This window comes from Heterocephalus glaber, unplaced genomic scaffold (assembly GCF_053883595.1).
Source record: "Heterocephalus glaber isolate CG9 unplaced genomic scaffold, H.glaber_assembly_v1.0 deba00001429, whole genome shotgun sequence".
Lineage (NCBI taxonomy): Eukaryota > Metazoa > Chordata > Mammalia > Rodentia > Bathyergidae > Heterocephalus > Heterocephalus glaber.
In genome coordinates this window covers 24,661,902-24,682,481 of record NW_028258294.1, presented here as the reverse complement: position 1 = coordinate 24,682,481, position 20,580 = coordinate 24,661,902, and the positions used below count along the sequence as shown (strand labels likewise).

Genomic DNA, 20,580 nt, shown 5'->3' with positions numbered 1-20,580 from the left:
GCCATTTATATCCAGGAAGCAGAGTAGCACGAGAAGAATTATGAACCAAAATGCTTTGACAATGTGAACATTTTCTTCCTTCCCAACCTCTAGACTTTTGCCACATGGCAAATTTTGAGAATTTCTACCCCTGAAAAGACAAAGGATTTTGAACATACAACTCCTCAGGGGTAAATACCCAAGGAGAAAGAAATGAAGTTTTAAAGAGCTGAAGAAAATGGAAGGGAGGGAGGAAGGAAGGAAGGAAGGAAGGAAGGAAGGAAGAGGAGTTAGGCTCTTTCTTTTATAAGATTGATTTCTAAACATGTATCACAAATTGGGGCCAGTACAGATGGATGATGGCTTCTATAAAATTACCAATTCAAAAGATTTCGTGCTATGTGATTTTTAATAAATTATTTCACACTTATAATTTAATGCTTTCATTTTAATAGTTTCTCTAATGTGAACTAAATTAGTCAATTTATTGAAATATTTTCCAGCATCTCTTATAATCACTGTAATTACCTTCATCTGTCTACTAAAGGACAATTTCTACTTCATGTCATTATCCTTACACTGAAATAGCACAACATAAATTAGAAATTATATATAGACAATTTAGAGTTTCCTCTCAGAATTTCAATTTCCCATACAAACTTCAGAGATAGATTCTAAATTTGCTTTGCTTTTAAACTTAACTCAAAATCTCATATGAAATGAAGTCTAATGGATAATACTCACTAAAGTAAAATCTCATGCATTCAGACTTCATTCATATGGAATTTACTATGTTTATCTTTGTTATGTCTATAAAAACTAGTTTTCTAGAAAATTATTATTATATATTCAAATTGTACCAAGAAGCTTCCTAATGCTGTCTTCAGGAGTCTTGACTGTTAAAACCAAGAACTTAAAAAAATATTGCTTTATGGTACTGTGGATTACATTCTGTTGCAAGAGCCTGCTTACCGGTTTTGGTTTTTGAATTGGAAATTATGTTACGTCTACTCTATCCTATACAGTTGGCAAAATACTCCAATGTTTTTTCTCCTCTCACTTCAAAATACTCTTATTAAGAGGTCACAAGAAAAGCTAATTAATTGAAAGAAAAAATATATGGTTATCCTATGTGGTACTTGTTCTTTGTATGGATTCCCAGAAAGAAGCCCAAAGGGAAGAGTGAGCAGAGGATTCAAAGACTAATTTCTACCCCAAACCCACATACTGAACCTCATATCATCATACAAAAAAGATCTAGCAAGAAACAACCCAGCTCCTGAAGGAAAGCCATACACAAAATGCTTCCATGTTGAGATTTCAGCTCAATGTTTCCTAAAGCCATTCAAGAAGGTGAAGAAAAATATTTGTGTTCCCATTTGGTTCATTTCTGGTCCTTTTTCCAAAGAAATACTCTACTGGCTTGGACTCATGGGTCAATTTACCATGAAAAAATACTCCATTATGCCTGCCCCAGGCAAGTCTTCCTCCAGAAGAAGAAGGAAAACTACCCTACTTTTAGTGAGACTACTGAGTTGAACGTGATCCCTAAGTTCCCACCAACAACAGTTTTCTATAGTTCTAGTTCAGTCTGTGCCTCATTTAGTTGACATATGTAAGTCATATTTTTTATGACAAAGAAACATAAACAGAGATGATGTTCTTGAAGATCAAGCCATGAAGCACTTAGAAGGCTGCACCGGGGGAGCAGAGCCACAGTACCCTCTGACTGCTGAAAGCCATTGCCTTTGATGTAAGGAAAGGGTTGGCCAGTGTGCTGCGAGTGCAGTACAGAGAAGTGGAAAGAGAACAACCTTCAAGGAAAGCCAGGTGCCAATCTGGCTGAAATTTAAACTAACTGAGACCTGAGGCCAGCACAACCCTTCTGTACATTTGGTATATGTCTTGCCTACAAAATGAAGTTGATAAACAATAGGATTGCTAAGACACTTCCAGCTCCAGGACACCATGATGTTAATGAAACGCCTCCTCATTAGAGGTAGTAAGAGGATAATGCTATTTTTTAACCATGAACTATACACCCAAGCCTGGCATGATTTACTCCCAATTTTTGAAAAGAATCAAACTCAATAAAAATTTTCACCATACAAATTGGAATTCAATCTATTAAAACAATTCCTTCACATATTCCAAATTCAAATTAGATTTTTTTCCAGTCCATTATGAGTAATTTTGAGAAATCTTTCATGAACAACAATTTGGCCCTGTCCTGAGAAATCCTCATGGCTCACATTTCTATTCTGTGTGAGCAATTGACATTCCTCTTAGCAGAAACATGAACAACATCTTGGGGACATGAGTAATCAAGAAGTCTATTTTCATTTTCTAGAGTCTAAAGACAGACACACAGGGGTTTGGGCAGAAGCTAGAAAATAAAAGGAAATGTTGATTGTGTTTTTAAAACTCCAATTTCATTTTCAAGTGCAGAAGGTGCCCAGAAGCAACTCTTGGCACAGCAACCTACAGCAAATGTCTTTAATTACCTCTTTCCCAGGTTCCTTCAAACATTAGCAATCTGGAGGCCAGACCATAAAACTGACCAGAAATCATTCCATTTCAATTTCTAATCATTTACTTGTGAAGGAGAGAGAATAGGCTGTGTGAAATGACTCCCCTAAATAATTACTCAACAGAAAGAGGCTCTTAGCTCTGTAATCCTCTAGGACCAATAGGGTTTCAGAGGTAGAATGACACTGACATTTTATTTCCCTTGAGATTTATATGGCCTGGTTCTCTCTGCTTCCTTGTTCTACACACCTAGATGGCATACTTATTGCCTTCTTCTAAATTCTGGAAAAGCCAAAACATAAACAGTCTGCTTTCTTATTTTTACTATTACAAACATATTTGCCAAAATTTGTGTCCCAATTTGTAGCCTGAAAAATTAGATACTTGAGGTCTAGACCTACCATAATTTGTCCTCTATGTATTCATGTGCTCTTTCTTGCTCTTACTCCTTTTATCCAAGCTGGAACCAACCAGTGTTGGTATTTCTTCAGATAAAATTTACAACATGGGCTTGGGATGTGGCTCAGTGGCAGAATGCTTGCCAAGCATATGCAAGGCCCCAGGTTCAATTCCCAGCACAGCTTCCTTTTATTTTTTTTTTTTTAGTATCCAAAGCCCAAGTTGGCTTTGGTCAAAATATTCTTTCAAAAGCTAATTAAAAACACTCAAGGAATGAACAAATTTATTTTGTCTCCAGGAGTCAGTCTGAGATGTCAGTTAGTCATATAAAAGCAAACAACTCATAGAGACTGAAATAAATGCCATGTCTAGCAATGTCAGACATTGCAGTGTAGGGTCAGGGGAGGAGGCTAGAACACAGACTTGCAAGGCAAAGAAGGAAGAAAGAGAATAGTGATGCAATTTATCTTGAACGGAAGGATTTTAGAGAAAAAAACCCTTCTAAGTTTTCATAAATCATCTTCAGAACAAGATCACTAATGGGGGAGAAAATCCAGCCATAACAGGCTGAAGTGGTACTTGGCAGAAGTCAAGCAAAAAATGCACCTTGAGGGAAGGCAGTGCCCTTCTCAAGCAGATGGGGTGCACCAAACACCTGCAGGGAGGTGTCTAGGTGATGTACATTAAGACATCTCCCTGAGACTACCTTATCTCCAGAGTCTGAAGCTGTAAACGTTCCCATCTCAGACTCTGGCAAACTGATCCATGCTCTACAGAAGGTTAGGCCAATTCACTATCAATGGAATGGAAGCCACTTGACCTTTCTTCAGGACTTCCCCCTACCATCCCTGTGAGTACTCCTGGCACACATTACTGGAAAGGCAGCTGTGCCCCACCTCCTGACTAACTGAGGAAACATTTTCACACTAGTGAGCAGCAATAAACAGCAAGAAGAACAGAGACAAAGAGATGGATTTCCTTTTTTTTTCTTTTCTCATATAAAATGAAATCTGCTCTGGAACTCCAAAGTCATAAAGATACAAGAGAGACACCAGGTTCCCCTTAATTCACACACACACACACACACACCCTTGGAATTTATATAAGAATTCTATGGCATTCGAGCAGGAAGTTTTAATGTTAAAGCTCCTTTAAATGAAATTTAATATTAATACTGGAACAACTCAGGAGGGTGTATTCTAGTGTAGGGCATGGAATAAGAGGGACTTTCTAGTCCTTTGTAGTTTTCTTATACACTATTTTCAGACCCATTCTTTTAGTACCTTAATTTGAAATACAAGAGAGAGTCCTCAGGAATGCCAATCTGGCCTGCTGACAGCTAGCATATACAATTCTATCCTTAATTTTAAAATCTGACCCCAAAGCAACTTATGGCTTGGGGCAAGTGACTTCTGTGATGGTGCTGGACAAGTGACGGAATGGAGTTGTCACCCTGAGTAATGGCAATTCGGTCTTCCAGTTATGCTAGACACGCAGAGCATTTAGCAGCCTCATCTGCCAGCTGTTTCTTCTTCCTCTTTCTAAAATTGTTTATTTTTATATTTCCTAACACATATATGCACATTTGTTACTATATGTACAAATGTAGTGGTTGAATGTGCTTCCATGCTCTGGCCTTCCTATGGCTCCACACACATTATGGCTTCTTTCTCCAGATAGGAACCTTCTGATAACTACATAGCATGTATCCTTTCATATAATAATATAAGCACACACACTCAGATAAACATGTACACATATGTTTAAGAGACGTGGAACTCTTTGTTTTACAAAACGGGATTATATTTTAAGCAGCTTTCTGCATCTTGCTTTTCTCACTATGAACCCCCCTCATGGAAATTTCCCCAAATCAAGCTGAGTTATAGGGGTTTTTTGTTTTGCTTTTGCTTCTTTAATGCCTGCATAAGATATCATGGTATAGATGAAAACACAATCATCGATGAAACCATTATTAGTAAACATTCACTGTTTACCATGTGTAAATCTGCACTAGGACTACACTGAGAAACAGAAGCAGGAGGATATGCACAGAGAGAGAGAGAAAAAGGTTTATTGTAAGGAACTGGTTCATATGATTTGGAGGTGATGTCCCAAGATCAACAAACTAGGGACCCAGAAGAGCTGATGGTATAAGTTCTAGCTTAAAAGCTAATAGACTCAAAACTCAACAAAAGTCAATATTTCAGTTAAGTTAGAAGATGAGAAAAGACTTATATTCCAGCTCAAGGTAGTGAATTCCCTCTTACCAGAGAATGAGTCAGGCTTTTTGTTCTACTCAGGACTTCAGCTGATTGTGTTCTCCTGGCTCTGACACTTTTTTCTCTCCAGCTGCAGGTTCTTTTTCTCTAATGATTCAAAACTGGTTGGTAGTGGGTGGAAGGGGACATTTCCTCCAAGTCCTGGCAACATAAAAGAAGGCAGGTTTAAGGTCCTGCTGAGGCTTCAGGAGATAAGTGCCTGGTCCCCCAGGATCCTGCAAAAAGAAAGGCCCTTGGTTCACCCTTTCAGTTCTTTTTTCGCCTCTTAGGCAGGTGGGAGACCAGAGGTACTCACAAGACTGATGTCATCTTCTTCCCTGAGATAGTCCTAAAGCAAGACCTTTGACAGTCCACCCTTTTCTAATCCCCACAGAACTCTCAAGCCATCCCTAGCTCTTGCCAAATCTGAATCTAATTCTGACATGAAATTCCTGTTAACATTCTCTCCTTCTACAGAGCCTTCAGCCCCACCTGAGCCCAGCACTCATGAGCTCCAGCTGCAATTTAGTTATGGAGAGGCAGATAAAATTGGAATGGCAGTGTAATGAGATTAACTCACTTTTTAATAAGACAGAGAAACCTAAATATCTGTTTTGTATATCTTTCCTCCTCCCCTCAACCTTGTTCCAAGAAAATCACATGGATGCCTGCTACACAGGTCTGCTGGGGTTGGGGGAGAACAATCCAATTTAAGAAACATTTTAAATGATATTTCTCTTCATTTCCACAAGGCCTGGCCTGGTTCTGCAGAGGCCCTCAGCATGTGGGTTAATTCTTATGTTTGGCACTATGTCTATTAAACACAGGAAACTGGGCCGTGAAGGTAGATCAGAAAGAGAGATGTTTCCTTCTAGGTCCCACTTGGTCTTTGTTTTAATTCAAACATAATGCCAAGAAAACTAAACATAACATAGCAATAATCCTTGTGTGAGCAGTAAGTTGAGAAATGAAGAAAAATATTACTGGCTCGTGCCCTAATAAAGCTGAGCTACTGAAAAGACTCAGAATTTATGGCACATTCTCACACTGAGGTGCCTAATGACCATTTAGCCTCTGTGTTTCCTTTTTCCCACTGATTGAAGTATGTTTGTACAGCTGGAAGCTGCCTCCAAACCTCAGCCTAGTTCACTTAAAATCAAGCACACTGGAAAAGCGCATGCTCCAAAGGTCTTTGGGAAGTAGCCATGGACTACAAAGAACAAGTGTGAGTGGGTCAGTGACAAGCATGGGTCCCTGTGGTCAGGGATGGGAAGAGAAAGCTCAGAATCAGGCATCTGTCCAGATTTCCTTACCCAAAGGGTAGAGGCCAAAACACCTGCCCTATAGGGCTATTGGAAAGAAAGAAAATACTTCACAAACAGACACGGGAAAGCAAGACAAGGGAGCTATCATCCTCAGCACAAAGGCTTTTATGGGCCTCCCTTTCCAGGCCCATGTCTCTGCTCCTTTCAAGCCTGGCCAAGTTTCAGAAAGTACATTTCTTCACACCTTTATCTATTTTTATAGTCCCCATTAGCAACAAGCGACATCAGAGTGATTAAGCCAGTGTTACCATTAACAGTCTCTCATTGATTTACGACAGAGCAAAAAGAAGCAGCATCTTATGGGTGTAGTTAACTGGATACATTAACTGCGCAATCAAAGATATGACTGTATTCATAAGTAATAAACTTAAATCAATCCTGGCTCTTATACAAAGAGATAAGCATAAAAGAACTTAACAGGTTCAAACAGGCAAGCAAGTTTTTTGTTTTTCTTGTCTGCTTTTGTTCCCTTTTTTTTTCTAGCAAGGGCCTTCTCTAGCTCTTTTGACAAAGGAAGACCAAGATTTTCTTTGCCAGAGCATTCAGAAATTATAGGATGTTTTAGGCTTAACTGATTGCCATCCTACTAGTAGTAAAGGAAACCATCTCCAAAAAGACAAAAAGTAACTGAGAAATTGTGAAATCATCACTAATTCCAAAGCTTGGCAACCCAGGGTGGTGTTTAAGAGGCATGCTTCCTTTCAGAGTCAGAGATACAGTATTTGGGTTCCAGCTATATTCTTCCATTTGGCCACTTGAACTAACTACTCAGATAATTTCTTCAATGACTTTTAGCTTCTATTTCCTTGGCTTTGGAATGTGAGGATCTCTGTAATTCATCACTAGGGTTACACTAATTTAGGTAAGATAATTCTTTTTTAAAAATACATTATCTCAGCACCTGGCAATAGCAAGTACTCAGTAATTTTATATTGGCTTTTGTTAATAAAATATCATCTACTTCTATTATAAAATTTTCACATTTTCTTAAAAGAAATAAAATGCTGGTGCAACCAAATTGGGGGTTATAACTCTAGAGAAAATACCTCAGATGGGTGATTTCCAACCTGATTACTAATCAGAATTTTTTGATGATCTTAAAATGCAGTTGCCCATCCCTATTGAATCAGAGCTTCCCGGAGGAGGTCACGAGAAAAAGCTTTATCTATGGAAAGTGTCCCTGGTGATCTTGATGAGTTGTGTTTGGAAACTACTGGCTTAGACAACAGAACTGAAGAAAAATTAATTTAATTATATAGAAAGCAATCGATAAAATAAATGCATCTCAGTTTCTTTTTAAATTATGTCTCTAAGTTCCCTTTAAAAACTATTAGAGAATGCCTTGAATGTGTGGTTAAAGGTAATGACTACAAATATATAAATGTACAATATTCACAGCCAGCAAAGCTGCACATCATCAAAAATGAGCATCATAAAGCACAGATACATTATATAATGGAAAAATGAACTAACCTGTCCTTTAGTTTTTGTGTTATAATTGCTGAAAGTTTAGTAGTATCCTAAGGACCACAGTGAACTGTTTACTGATGATGTATCCCTGAGAAAGCTATGTGAAGTTGTTTAACATCTCCAGAAAGGGTGGTGTGTAGGAAGTCTGTATAGGTGCAAGCTCCCTTCACATTTTCCCATCAGGCTGCTCCTCTCCAGGGCAGGCTTCTCCCCACCACAAACAACAAAAAGACTTAAGATCTCCTTTGACTCCTCTCTTTCCCTCATCTGCCTCACCCATGCAAAGACAAATGCATGCTGTCAATTTCACTTTCTAATGACCATTTTTCCTATTTCTCTCCACCTGGCCACCCCTGGCCCAAAAGAACCCATCATCATCTCATCCTAGGCATTCCAGTGCCCTTGTCAGACAGAGCTTTGCTTGGGACCAAGGCCCTACCCAGGAAAGACACAGGAACCCAGGACAAGGCATGGGTGCAAACAGCAGGAATAAAGAAAGGTCACTGGGTCACAAAGAGGTACACACAAAGCATGATGGTCTGGAGGGTCTTACACCGTTTTTGTTGGCCAGATCGTAGAAAGAGATGGTCACCATCCCCAGGTCAAGGCTCAAAAAATTCTTAACACCAGGTAAAGAAAACATACTAAATGATAATATAACAGGCAAGATTTGGGTCAGAGGAGAGATAGGCTCAAACCCCCAAATTGCTATGTTATATTAGGTAAATTATTTAATCTCTCTGAACCTTAGTATCTCCATTTGAAAATGAGAATAATAATGCCCATTCTATAGGGAGACTCTGAGAATTAGATATATTTAGGAGTGCTTAGCACATAGTGATAACTCAATAAATTCTAGTTTACACTCATCAATAGCTCAATATGTGTGTATGTATGTCTGTGCATTAGAAAGAATTAAAAGACTCAAAAGAAAACAGTTCATTAGGGTTACATCATCCTCATTTTTATTGTCAATATTTTATTAATCTCCCCCAGCTCTGAAGTCTGATTCTCCATGTAGTCCTTTAACAACACAGTCTGAATCCAATGCCATTATGATGGCTGTAGGTAATGGGAGGGTGGAGGGCAGGCATGGAGAATAGAGGAGATAGTGGGAAATACATTTAAAAATGACAAGTGCTTTGGGGTCAGAACAAAAACCTTTCTTCCTCTATTTTTTTTTCTTAATGAGCAACTCCTAGAGTCAGGTCACAGTGTCCCCATCCACCCAGTGTGAACCAAGTTGGTAAGTGTTTTGACACGACCTTGTTAGGATCTCAGTTGAACATGTTCTTCCACTTAGCACCTAATGCAGTGCTCAGAACAGACAGATGCTTAGAAATCACCTTTAAATGAGCATTTTACAGATGACTGCTCTTCTTTTTCTGTAAGACAGGTTGAAATCAAGAAGACAATAATAATCGCAATATGCAATAACCTTGTTATTGCACTGTTTTTTTCTACTGAGGCTTCATTGTGAATTCTTTCCAAAGAGATCGGGTTATTAAAATACCAGAAAGAAAAAACAATACCAGAAAAAAGTATTAGAAGGTAGTTGCACCAAAAAGATAGCTGAGATTTATCAAAAATTTGAAGAACTAAATGCCTTGCTGTAAAACTATCCCTCAGAAGTTAGAAGCAGAGGTAGTAAGGTGAGGAGAGGAGGAGCAGATTTTTGTTTATAACCTTCCCAATAGTATAACAACATGTGAAAGGGGGATGGGAAAGAAGCCTAATTCCCAATTCGATTAAGCTGCTTCCTGTGACTACATCAAGCCTTCCAAAATCCAGTTGTGTTGGAGATATTGAGAAAAGAAACACATTCCTTTATCATTTCACCATTAATTAAAGTCCTTAATGGACCAGAATCACTGATATACAAAAGGGATACAGGAATGGAAAAGACCAGCAGGAACTTGTCCTCTTGGAGCACCAGTCCAGTAGGGGAGACAAATGGGAATTGCATCCTGGAGCAAATATCAGATACTTCTTGACCTCATCTCACATCTTCTCTGCCAACTTTCCACAGAGATACCCTGAGAGCTGCCCAACATGCTCTGGCTGTCCCAGAGACACCACGGTATAGGGCACCAGCAACATCCACTTGGTTTTCACACAGATGCAGTCTGGAAGAGTTGACACCCTGTGGGGCACTCACAATGGAGATCAGGACCCAGTGCTTTCCTTTCAGGTCCCTTAGGCAGATAGTTCTGAGGTATAGCTGTACAACTTGTTAATGAAATGAATTGTGTTCCCAAAGACAATATTTAAAAGTCCTTACCCTCTGTACCTGTGAATGTGACCTTATTTGGAAATGCAAATTGATGATGATCCAGTTAAGATGAGATCATTAGAGTAACCCCTAATCTAACATGATTGGTATCCTAATAAAAAGGGAAAATTTGAAGACAGACATGCCTGTAAGGAAAACATCATGTATAGATGAAGGCAGATATCAGAACTACAAATATTGGCAAGATACCACCAAAAGATAGGTATGAAACAGATTCTCCCTCACAGTCCCTAGAAGGAACCAGCCCTGCCAACACTTTGACATTGGACTTCCAGATCTGTGAGATGACAAATTTCTGTTGCTTCAGCTACCTAGTTTGTTGTAGTCTGTTATAGTAGCCTTAACAAACTAACATACGACTGCTCAGAATGTCCCAGTGAGATGGTGCCTCAGTTTCCACAGTGAGGTCTAGCTTGGCTACTCTGTATCAGCTTCACCTCAACCCTGTTTCAGTTTTCTCATAAATCTTCTTTTAGTTCCTTGGATCCCCAAATTAAAACCCCTAAAGTAAGTCTCTACACTGAGCACTTTCTGGGACTCTTCTTTCCAGTGGGGAAACCCAAGCTAAGGTTCCTACCCTTGAATACACTCAGCCACAGTCTAGGTCTCTGAGTGACTGCATGAAAGTCAGTGACCTTGAACTATCACATGAGTGAGAAGTAAACTAATACTGTGTTCATCCACTTGATGTGGGGATTGATTCCTGAGTTACAGTGTCTTAGGCTCTTCAGAGTCATTGAGGGCATGCCTCCTAAGGCCTGGCACTGACAGACATATCTGCAGTACAGGGTTATAATCAAACCCATCTTGATGTAGTCAGATGAGGTGACAATGTGTTAGGGCAAAATGTCTGCAGTAATTCTCAACAGTACTTGCTTTTTTGTCTTCCTGAACCCGACATTCTTCACTGACACTACTTAGACCAAGATACCATGACTTAAAATGGGGCTACGTACTGATAAAACTATCATAGGTTGAAAACACTGTATGTCAAAAATATATTTACTACAACTAACCTTCAGAACATCTTAGCTCAGCAACACAATATACTGTTTCCATTATTTCCCCTCCTTCCTATGTGTTTCACTGGGAGTTACAGCTCACTGCCACTAACCAGGATTAGGGAAAGTGATAATTGTTCTGTATTATCTCAAGCACAGGTAAAGATAAAAAATTCAAAGTACTGTTTCTACTGAATGCATATTGCTTTCACAACATCTAAATCAAAAAAATCTAAGTTGAACAATTATAAATGGGGGTTGTTATCTATACAGGGATAGGGTTGTTTTTAGGTCCCCTATTTTTTGCTTCCTCAACAATCTCACATCTATACCTCACTTCTTTGCCCTACCTCACCCCTGCCCACCCATTCTTCCCAGCACGAGGAGTTATTGGGTCAGTTGGGTATATTTGCATAACTGCTACAGCTACTTTCCTAAGAGAAGTATTCCCGAAGAATTAAGAGAAAATGCTATATATGCTAAAGAGTTGATATTGGAAACTGTTATATTATTCTAACCTTTATGTTTATACTTTGTCTCCTGAATTAGACTGTAAACTCCTTGGTGTCACCAAGGAACCTCATTATCAGATGGTTCCAGTGGTCCAGAACTAGAGAAACATTCCTTATTTTGCTGAGAGTAGGAACTAAATAAATATCTAAGTATTCCCCTTATATTTGCATCTAATATTCCCTAATATTCCCCATCCCTTTTTTTTAAGAAGTGTACTAAGTATGGTAGTAAAGGAGCAAATCCAGCAGTGTTCTAAGTTAATTGTTAATACATCTACAAATAACTGCTTTTAATGCTATAGTTTGAGGTCATTGCAGAGAGAGAGAACTGGAAAATTCCTTCTGCCCTGGACTTGCTGCTGACCACACACACACAAGCAGCCTGTGGCTCTCTCTCTTGCCTCCCCAGCCCACCCTGAGCACATATGATAGTCAGATAGCACCTGTCCATGTGGCACCCAAGGACTTGGCAAGGGAGCTGGAACAAACAAAGATTATCTCTTTCCACACAGCTTTCCACCTGCAGAAGAGCTGTGATAACACTCCTATTTTTAGCATGGAATAATCACATCAAGTGTTAGCTGAGGGTAAGAGAGAGGAAAGGACTGGAATGGACTAACATTTCCTCATGCACACATTCACTCTGCCTCTCTGCCGTGGACACCCTCCAAAGCAAGCTTGGTGCTGGTTGCAGTTAAAAATCAACTCGGTAGGTAATTATTTGTTCAGGATTTGTGTGTACATGCAAATATTTGAGTGAGATTTGAATAGCATAGGCATGAAGGAGCTGGGGAGAGGTTAAAGCAAGCCCACCTCACAATGCACTACCCAGGCATGATGAGGACTGTCAGCACTGTTTACAAATGGGCCTCCAGGGAAAGTCGGTCTGCCCCAGTTTCTAGCATCCTAGAAAGCTCCATATCTCCCAAGTGACACCAGGAAAGCAAACTAAGCAGAGAAAGTGGTGGTGCAGCAGCTGGTAAAACTGTGTAGGTCCCCTATGCTTAGGAAACTGGAGCAGAGGCTAATTCAATATAACTCATCTACAATAAACCAATAAAAAATATGCTTATGAGCACAGAGAATTTACGAGTCTGCATTTGTATGTAGAGAAGCTCATTCCCTGATAAATGGCACAGGAAAAACAATGATCAGGAACTGTCTCATTCAGATTCTATATTAGTTCTCTTATCACTGTGACAAAATACCTGAGATATCAACTTAATAAGAGAAAAGATTAGTTGGGCATAGTGGCACATACCTGTAATACCAGCATTCTTGAAGGCAGAGGTAGGAGTATCACAAGTTAAAGCCCAGCTTGGGCAACTTAGTGACCTACCAAGAAAGATCATGTATCAAAATTAAAAGAAAAAAAATTTTTAAGGATGGGGATTTAGCTCAATGTGAAGGCCTTCAGTTCAATCCCCAGTAATAGGAAAAAATAAGAGAAAAGATATATTTTGGCTCGTGGTTTCAGAAATTTCAGTCCATAGTTACTTGCTCCATTGCCTTTGGGACTGTGGTGAGACTGGTACATTTTGATGGGAACTCATAGTAGAGAAAACTGTTTACCTCAAGGTGGTAAGGAAGTATAGGAGAGAGGGAGGGTCTGGGCTCCAAATACCCCTTCAAGGACACACCTCCAGTAACCCAACTTCTCCTATTAGCCCTACCTCTTAAAGTTTCTACCACCTTCCAGTAATGCCACAGGCCAGCAACCAAGCCTTTATTACATGGGCTTTTGGGAGTGCTCATCCAAACCATAGCAGATTCAAAGGCCAGAGCTGTTTCCAGTTGACATCATATGTGCTTTGAGAAATATCAAATAACTTTTAAGAAATATTACACAGCTTCTGCTCTGAACCTTTTGCCAATAGAAATAAGTAAATCATGATTCCCAGGAGCAATCCTATGGCTTACAATAAAATTATGGAATGTATCAATTAAGGTGTTAACATGCTATCTGATGAAGAATGTTCTCAACTCATCAGGTACAGTAAAATTGACCTATGGGCACAATATCAAGATCTGGTTCATTTATTTTGCTAACAAAGCCATCAATATGCTGATTTCTTATAGCCCTGATCATGAGGTAAATCTTATTGGTTTTTCAAAAATCTGTACAAGTAACAGGGTTTTCACTTTTAAAACTGTCAATGTGAGACATTTTTTCTCTGGAGATTTGACTTTTCAACATTTACACCTACCTATGGTGTACAGGGATGGAGCCATTGAGTACAAAGCAATTTCCACCTCAGGTGCAGTGCACAGAGGCCTCTGTGATTCTAGCAGTACAAAGATCTCAGGCAGTGCTGTAAGTGCACTAGGAATCTGGAGGAAGAATGAAAATTCACTTTCGACCCAGTTACCAGAGAGAAAACATATGGCTTTTTCCCCCATCCCCACTTCCTCCAACACTCTGTTCCCCTGGAGTCTCCCAGTCCAGGCCACAGGGCTCCCTGTTGAATTAGGTAGGTGGCTGATGACAAGGGCCTCTGGAAGGCAGCAAGCAGGCAGAAAGAAGAGAAATCCTACCTGAGAGCCAGAGGCCTTTCTAGGACAGACAGAAATATTACTACACCAGAGTCCTTCCAAGAGCACACTCATTTAATGGAAAACAAGCAAGGTGAACTGAGGTCTGAGTTCTCCCTTAAAAGCAAACAAATGAACAAAGACCATTCTGGAAAAAAAATCTCCTGCCGTATTGAGTAAGCCCCAGGGAAATGGTTCAAAAGGAAAATGCTTAAAGTGTTATCAGAGACTGTCATGAACATGGAACTAACATTGTTCAAGTCAGGAGGCACCTACTCTAGAGACAGCAGCTGACTGGTGATGTCAGCAGGCTCTTTGCATCTGTGCTGGTAAGAAAAGACAACAGAAGGAAAGCTTGTGAAATCAAAATATGGGAATGCAAGAGCATCCTTCTGATGCCTGAGCAGAAATTACGCTTAAACAAAGGGAAATTTCAGCAATGGGGAAACAGGGTGGGGTCATCCTGATGCGTGCTTGCCATGAGTGCCTTGCAGGATGCTTATTCCATGGAGCTCCAGGATAGAAAGTCAGGCCATGGCACACTCCACAACAAGGAAACACCAGTGAAAGAAACCAGCATGAAAGTTCCTTCCTGGAGCTCATGGAATAAGCAAGAGGTGATTTAAATGAAGCCCCCTCAAAAGATATGGAGGATTTAAAATTTTTGGAGAAACTCAAACACTTAAGAAAACAAACCATAAATGAAAGTGTGTTGGACAAAAAGGAGGCCCTTTTAGGAGGCCCTGCAAGGATTGCTATAGAGAGACTGGGAAAAGGTCTGGGAGAATTACAGTCAAGACTAGGCAATTAATGTAATAACCTAGCCTTGTCCTGCTAAATTTAAATCCCCACCTTCTCTCTCTGCCCTTACGCTCTGCCATAGCTCCTAGTCCAGTTGCTCAGAGGACTGACAGACTAGAAGTGATGTTGCTCTTCCAAAGTATGTGCCAGTACATGTCTTGCAACAGCTCTCTGTGGAGCAAAAATATATGCACATGTCCACAACCACATGCTTATTATAAATTTTCCAGGCCTGAGAGGTGTTCATCTCACAAGTGACAGCTAATAATAACATTTATATTATTATTAATTGTAAATTTCATATATCTAATTGATTGTTACAGAATGCTTTCATTGATTTCTGTTCAAGTCTTTTGATTGAGGAATACTGCCATCCAGAAACAGCCTCACCTGTTTATTACCTAACATATTCCTGAGCCATGATGTTAAACATGGAGTAACTATATAACCCAGAAATTTCACCCTTAAGTATATGCTCAAGAGAAATGAAAATATACATCCACACAAAAGCATTGCAGATGAAAAATAAATGTGGTCTATCCATACAGTGGAATATTATTTGGCAATAAAGAGAAATGGAGTACTAACACATACTACAGTGTGGCACAGAAAGCTACACATTGTATAATTGCATTGGTATAAAATAAAATAGGCAAATTCACAAGTAGAAAATAGACTCATGGTTCCCTAGGGCTAGGGAAGTTAGAAGAGAAATGAGAAGTAACAACTATCAGATATGAAGATTTGGGGGAGAATAATGAAAATGTTCAAAAATTGATTGTGGTGATGTCTGCACATTTCTGTGAACATCCTAAAAATCACCAGACTGTGCACATTCAAATGGTGAATTGTATGGTATGTTACTTATATCTCATAAATTAATTATAAAGCAGTTTTAAAACATTCTTGAGCCATAGATAAGGGGTATTTTTTGCAATCCCACGCTTGGACTTCTATTTTTAATAGTTTGAAGAAGAGGTTTAAATGTCTTGACCTCATTTTCTAGATTGGATTCCCATAGCTACTTGGGAAGTCAGCAGAGCAGAGGTTATGCTTATTTATAGAAGGCTGGGGTGACTTTGAGTCAACTTGTTAGGTGACTTGTATAAGGTGACTCAGCAGCAGAAGGTGGTCCTTAGCATTTTCTCCTGCTTGTACTGGCAGAGTTCAACTGGCTGCAAACTGAAGACAGATTCATTGCTGTAGGCTTCTGTGGGAAGCCATCTACCTGGAAGCTAAAGCACAGGAGAGCTAAGACGCTGGCTCACGTATACAGGCCTTAAAGAGATGAGATCAGGATCCCCACAAGATGAATGTTAAGCACAGCTTATATAGTCATGCATCTATTCAATAAGTACATACTGAGCCTCTAATATGACCTAGGCCTCAGAACTCATGGAGAACAAAATTCCCACCATCATGCGGAGGGAAACACAGATATTAAATAGGTAATCCTATAAACAACATGTTACAATGCAATGAGGGGTCCAAGGGAAAAATAAAAAGTGCAAAAGCATACAATGGGACCTGGCCTGCTCTGGATTAAACACGTACATGTACCAACTCCCCAGGATGAATGCAATCATTATGTACTGCAAGCATGTACTAATAAAAATAATTTTTTTAAATGACAGATTTGGAAAGGAAAACCCAATATTTTCTCAGGGTTTTTTTTATGCGTTCCAATATGTCTTTACTTTGCAAAGTCAAACCAAACAACCTGTTTCTGGTTTGTTTGTTTTTTCAATGAATATATGATATTAACCCTTCTAACCTCAGGTTTTCATAAAAGAAATTTCTGCAAACACTTCTAATCACTCAGATCCTAAGGAGGTATTATAGTTTGGTTTTGGAATATCCTGCAAAGGCCTGTGTGTGGCTTGGTCTCCAGTCCATTGTTCTACTAGGTGTTGGAGCCTTTAGAAGGTAGAGTCTGGTTGGAGGAAGTTAAGTCATTGAGGGGTGATTTGTTAAGGGGATATTGAGACCCTGATATTTTCTTCTTTCTCTCTTTTGCTTCCCATCTGCCATGAGGTGAACAGGTATCCTCCAACACATGTTCCCACGGAGATGTACTCTACTATACCACCTGGGCCCAAAGCAACAGAGCCAAGCACCCACAGGCAGAAACCTCTGACACCATGAGGTAAAATAAACCTTTCCTCCATACAAGTTGGTTGTCTCAGTGATTTGTCACTGTTATGGAAAGCTAACTAACAGAAGAGATACTTGCCTTTTCTAGAAAAAGGATTATTATCTGACTAATGAAAAGTGGTGAGAGGCCAACTTTCCATGAGTCCTTATAAATGATGGGACCTGGCCTGCTCTGGGTCTGGCCCAGCCTTGGGCTCCCAGCCTTGTTTTGTTCAGCATAGCCAGAGAGTACCAGAGCCCTCTCTGTTCTTTGTGTTCTGGCCTCTCCATTGAGGACTGACTGAATGTTCCAATTCTCTATTGGTAAACAGCAAACATTGTAAAGCTTAGTGGCTTAAAACAATTGTTATTTTTATAATACATAATGTCATAGAAATATATAGTGAATGACTGAATTAAAGTATTTCTGACAGTAAAAGACATATTCCCATTAATCACCTTTAAAACTCTCTCTTTCTCTCTCTGTCTCTCTCTCTCTCTGTCTCTCTCTCTCTCTGTCTCTCTCTCTCTCTCTCTCTCTCTCTCTCTCTCTCTCTCTGTCTCTCCCTCTGAATACACTTATCCCATCATTCTTGCCACTTTCTGAAGCAGTTCTGGCAGTTCACTCTTTCATAAGTATAGTTACAAGGTATGACCAAAAATTTGGTGAATCCTGCTACCTAGTGCCATGCCAAGGAAAAGCAGGCTTGTAAAAATATTATGGCATGTCCTCATCCATCTAATTCACTGGATCTGGCACAGTGCACCATCTGGCTCTTCCTCAAAGTCAAATTGATCATGAAAGGTAAATGTTTTGAATTGATTCAGGATATTGAGGCAGCAACAACAATGCAACTAAACACACTCATGAAAGAGGACTTCTAGAACTGATTCAGAAGGTGGCAAGAATGATGGTGTGTGTTCAAATGAGGGGGAGGCTTTTGGAGGGTATTAATGGAAATGTGCTTTTTCTTGTAATAATTTTTAAATTTTTAATTATTCACCATACAGTATTTTTAAATCATATCTTATATATCACAGTTTTCCTGGTCAGGAATCAGGGTGAGCTCAATTGGGCATTTCTTCTGCTCCACAGAGAACTGACTGAGTTACTCCATGGCAGGCTGGCTTTGGGTCAGGGTTGTCCTGGACAGTTTCATTAGTATGCCTAGCACCTTGTCATGATGGCTGGAAGTCTAGGCTCAGCTGGTCACCTCCTCCTCTTCATGGAGTCTCAGCCATCACTATGTGGCTTCTCCAGCAGAGTAGATGGGTTTCTCATAAGACTCAGGGTTCTAGAAGTGAGTGTTCTAAAATACCAGAAAAAGAAGCAGCTGGAAAATGGACATGGTGTTACTCTGCCCATATTCTATTGGTCAAGTCAGTCAGAGATCCCTGATTTAAGACTAAAGGCAATAGATTCTACATGTAATGGGAAGAGAGTCAAAGGTTTTATAGTCATTTTCATTTGCCATAATGTTGAGGTTTAATTTCAAGGTGAGAGAAGACTCAAAAAGTTCCATTTGGCCTCAAATCTACATAGTTTAGTGAAGAGTCCTCACTTCGATAAGCAAAGGTAACCTGTGGACCCCTGCTTAGCTCACTTCTTTGTATTTATATTCTAAAAGCCAGAACACTGAAGAGTAAATTTGATGACTGAACCCCAGACCCAGGAGAGTCCAGATCTACAGAAGCCAAGACTCCTAAGAAACCACAGAAAGCTAACAGGATGAGAACCCCAGAGAACACTTTCAGATTCTGCTAAACCCTTTTTCTCTACCAGTATGAGACTCAGACTGGTGTGCTCAGCAGTTGCTATTCTGTGACCTATGAGTTAGGTTGGGTCTAGGAAACAGAGACTTCAAATAATGTTACTGGAGTTCTTCCCAGGCCCTTGCATTTGAAATGGGCCTCTTGGGACTTGGAGCTGTGATGCCGGGGATTTTACAGCTGTGGCCTCTCTGTATTGCTTGGCAACTTCTGTCACCTTTTCTGGAGCAAACAACCTTGCAGCAGACCCAGTGTGCTGGCCTCAGGACATCACGCTATCTGAATCACAGGTGGCTCCTGGGCAGCAAAGCCCTTCACTGTACATGCAAACCTGGACCTGGAATAATCATGAGTGTTCTATCAGCCTCATGCCCAATCTGTGCCCAGAGATTGTAGTCCTCATCACCAAGGCCATGTGCTTGGCAGCATGCATGTGGAAGTTTGGGTGTACAGTGTACAGAGGCAAAAGAATGCCTGGTTAGAACTGGGGATGTAAGTATGGAAGGTCTCTCTAGGGTATCTTATTTCCCATCCCAAATCCAAGTGAATGATGTCATCATCAACAAAAATGGTCACAGCAACAGCTCCTCTAAATCTTTATCAACTCAATCCTCCAATCAACCCCTTTAGATGGGACTACTCTTAGTCACATATTACAGGTAAGAAATATGAGGCACACAGCAACTGAATTACTTGGGAGTGCATGGTGAAGAGGACATCTGAAATCAAGAGTCCATGGCTTTAATCACACTGTCTTCGCCTGGTGAGCCTGCTCCATATGCCACCTCCATACATTCAAGAAAGTGGAGCAGGACCTTGGTTTCTGGTTTTGCAGCTTCATTGGTGTGTTAGTTTTTCAAGGCTGCCATAACAAACTTGATGGCATAAAAGAATAAAAATTTACTTTCTCACTGTTCTAGAGGCTAGAAGTCCAAACTCAAGGCATCAACAGAGCAATATGCCCCCCCCCACCCCACTCTAACAGCTCCAAGGATGCTGCCTTGTCTCTTTCTAGCTCCTGGTAGTGGCTGGCACCTCGGCTTCCATGGCATGTACATGCATTAATCTGATCTCTCCCCCCACCTTCACATGGCATCTTCCTCATATGTCTGCATCTTCTGTGTGTCTATGTCTCTTTTCCTCTTTTATAAGGAAACCCAGCCACTGGATTTAGGTCTACCCTACTTCTGAACAACCTAATCTAAATTAATTATATCTGTAAAGCTCCTATTTTCAAACAAGGTCACACTCTGGGATTCAGAATGGGAATGAAAGTTTGGGGGACACAATTCAACTTAGTATATTTGGGAACATTCCTCTGCAAAGAGGCAAAAAAGTCTTGATTTGAACTCATCTGCTCTACCTTCTGTCAACTTAAATAGGTGCATTCCATTCAACCCTTTAGCTTGCCCTGCTGTCTCTAAACTCTTATAAAACTCATATTTGTTTTCACTGTAGCTACAACTTGAGCATTTGATTGGCTATCTTGTAGATTTTGCTTGGTAAGGAGGGTCTACATTTCCTGATGGTGGAGAAGTGGTCCATGCTTTCTGCCTCTTGTGACACTGCACACAGCCT

At 40.0% G+C, this 20,580-nt stretch overlaps 1 long non-coding RNA gene across 1 annotated transcript; it reads left to right on the top strand.

Moving 5' to 3' along the window:
- The first annotated feature begins 12,352 nt into the window (after positions 1-12,352).
- LOC147827910 (uncharacterized) lies at positions 12,353-19,964 on the top strand. Its single transcript, XR_015451647.1, has 3 exons — positions 12,353-12,475; positions 17,142-17,245; positions 18,861-19,964. It is a non-coding gene; the product is annotated as an uncharacterized LOC147827910 (long non-coding RNA).
- Positions 19,965-20,580: the final 616 nt, after the last annotated feature.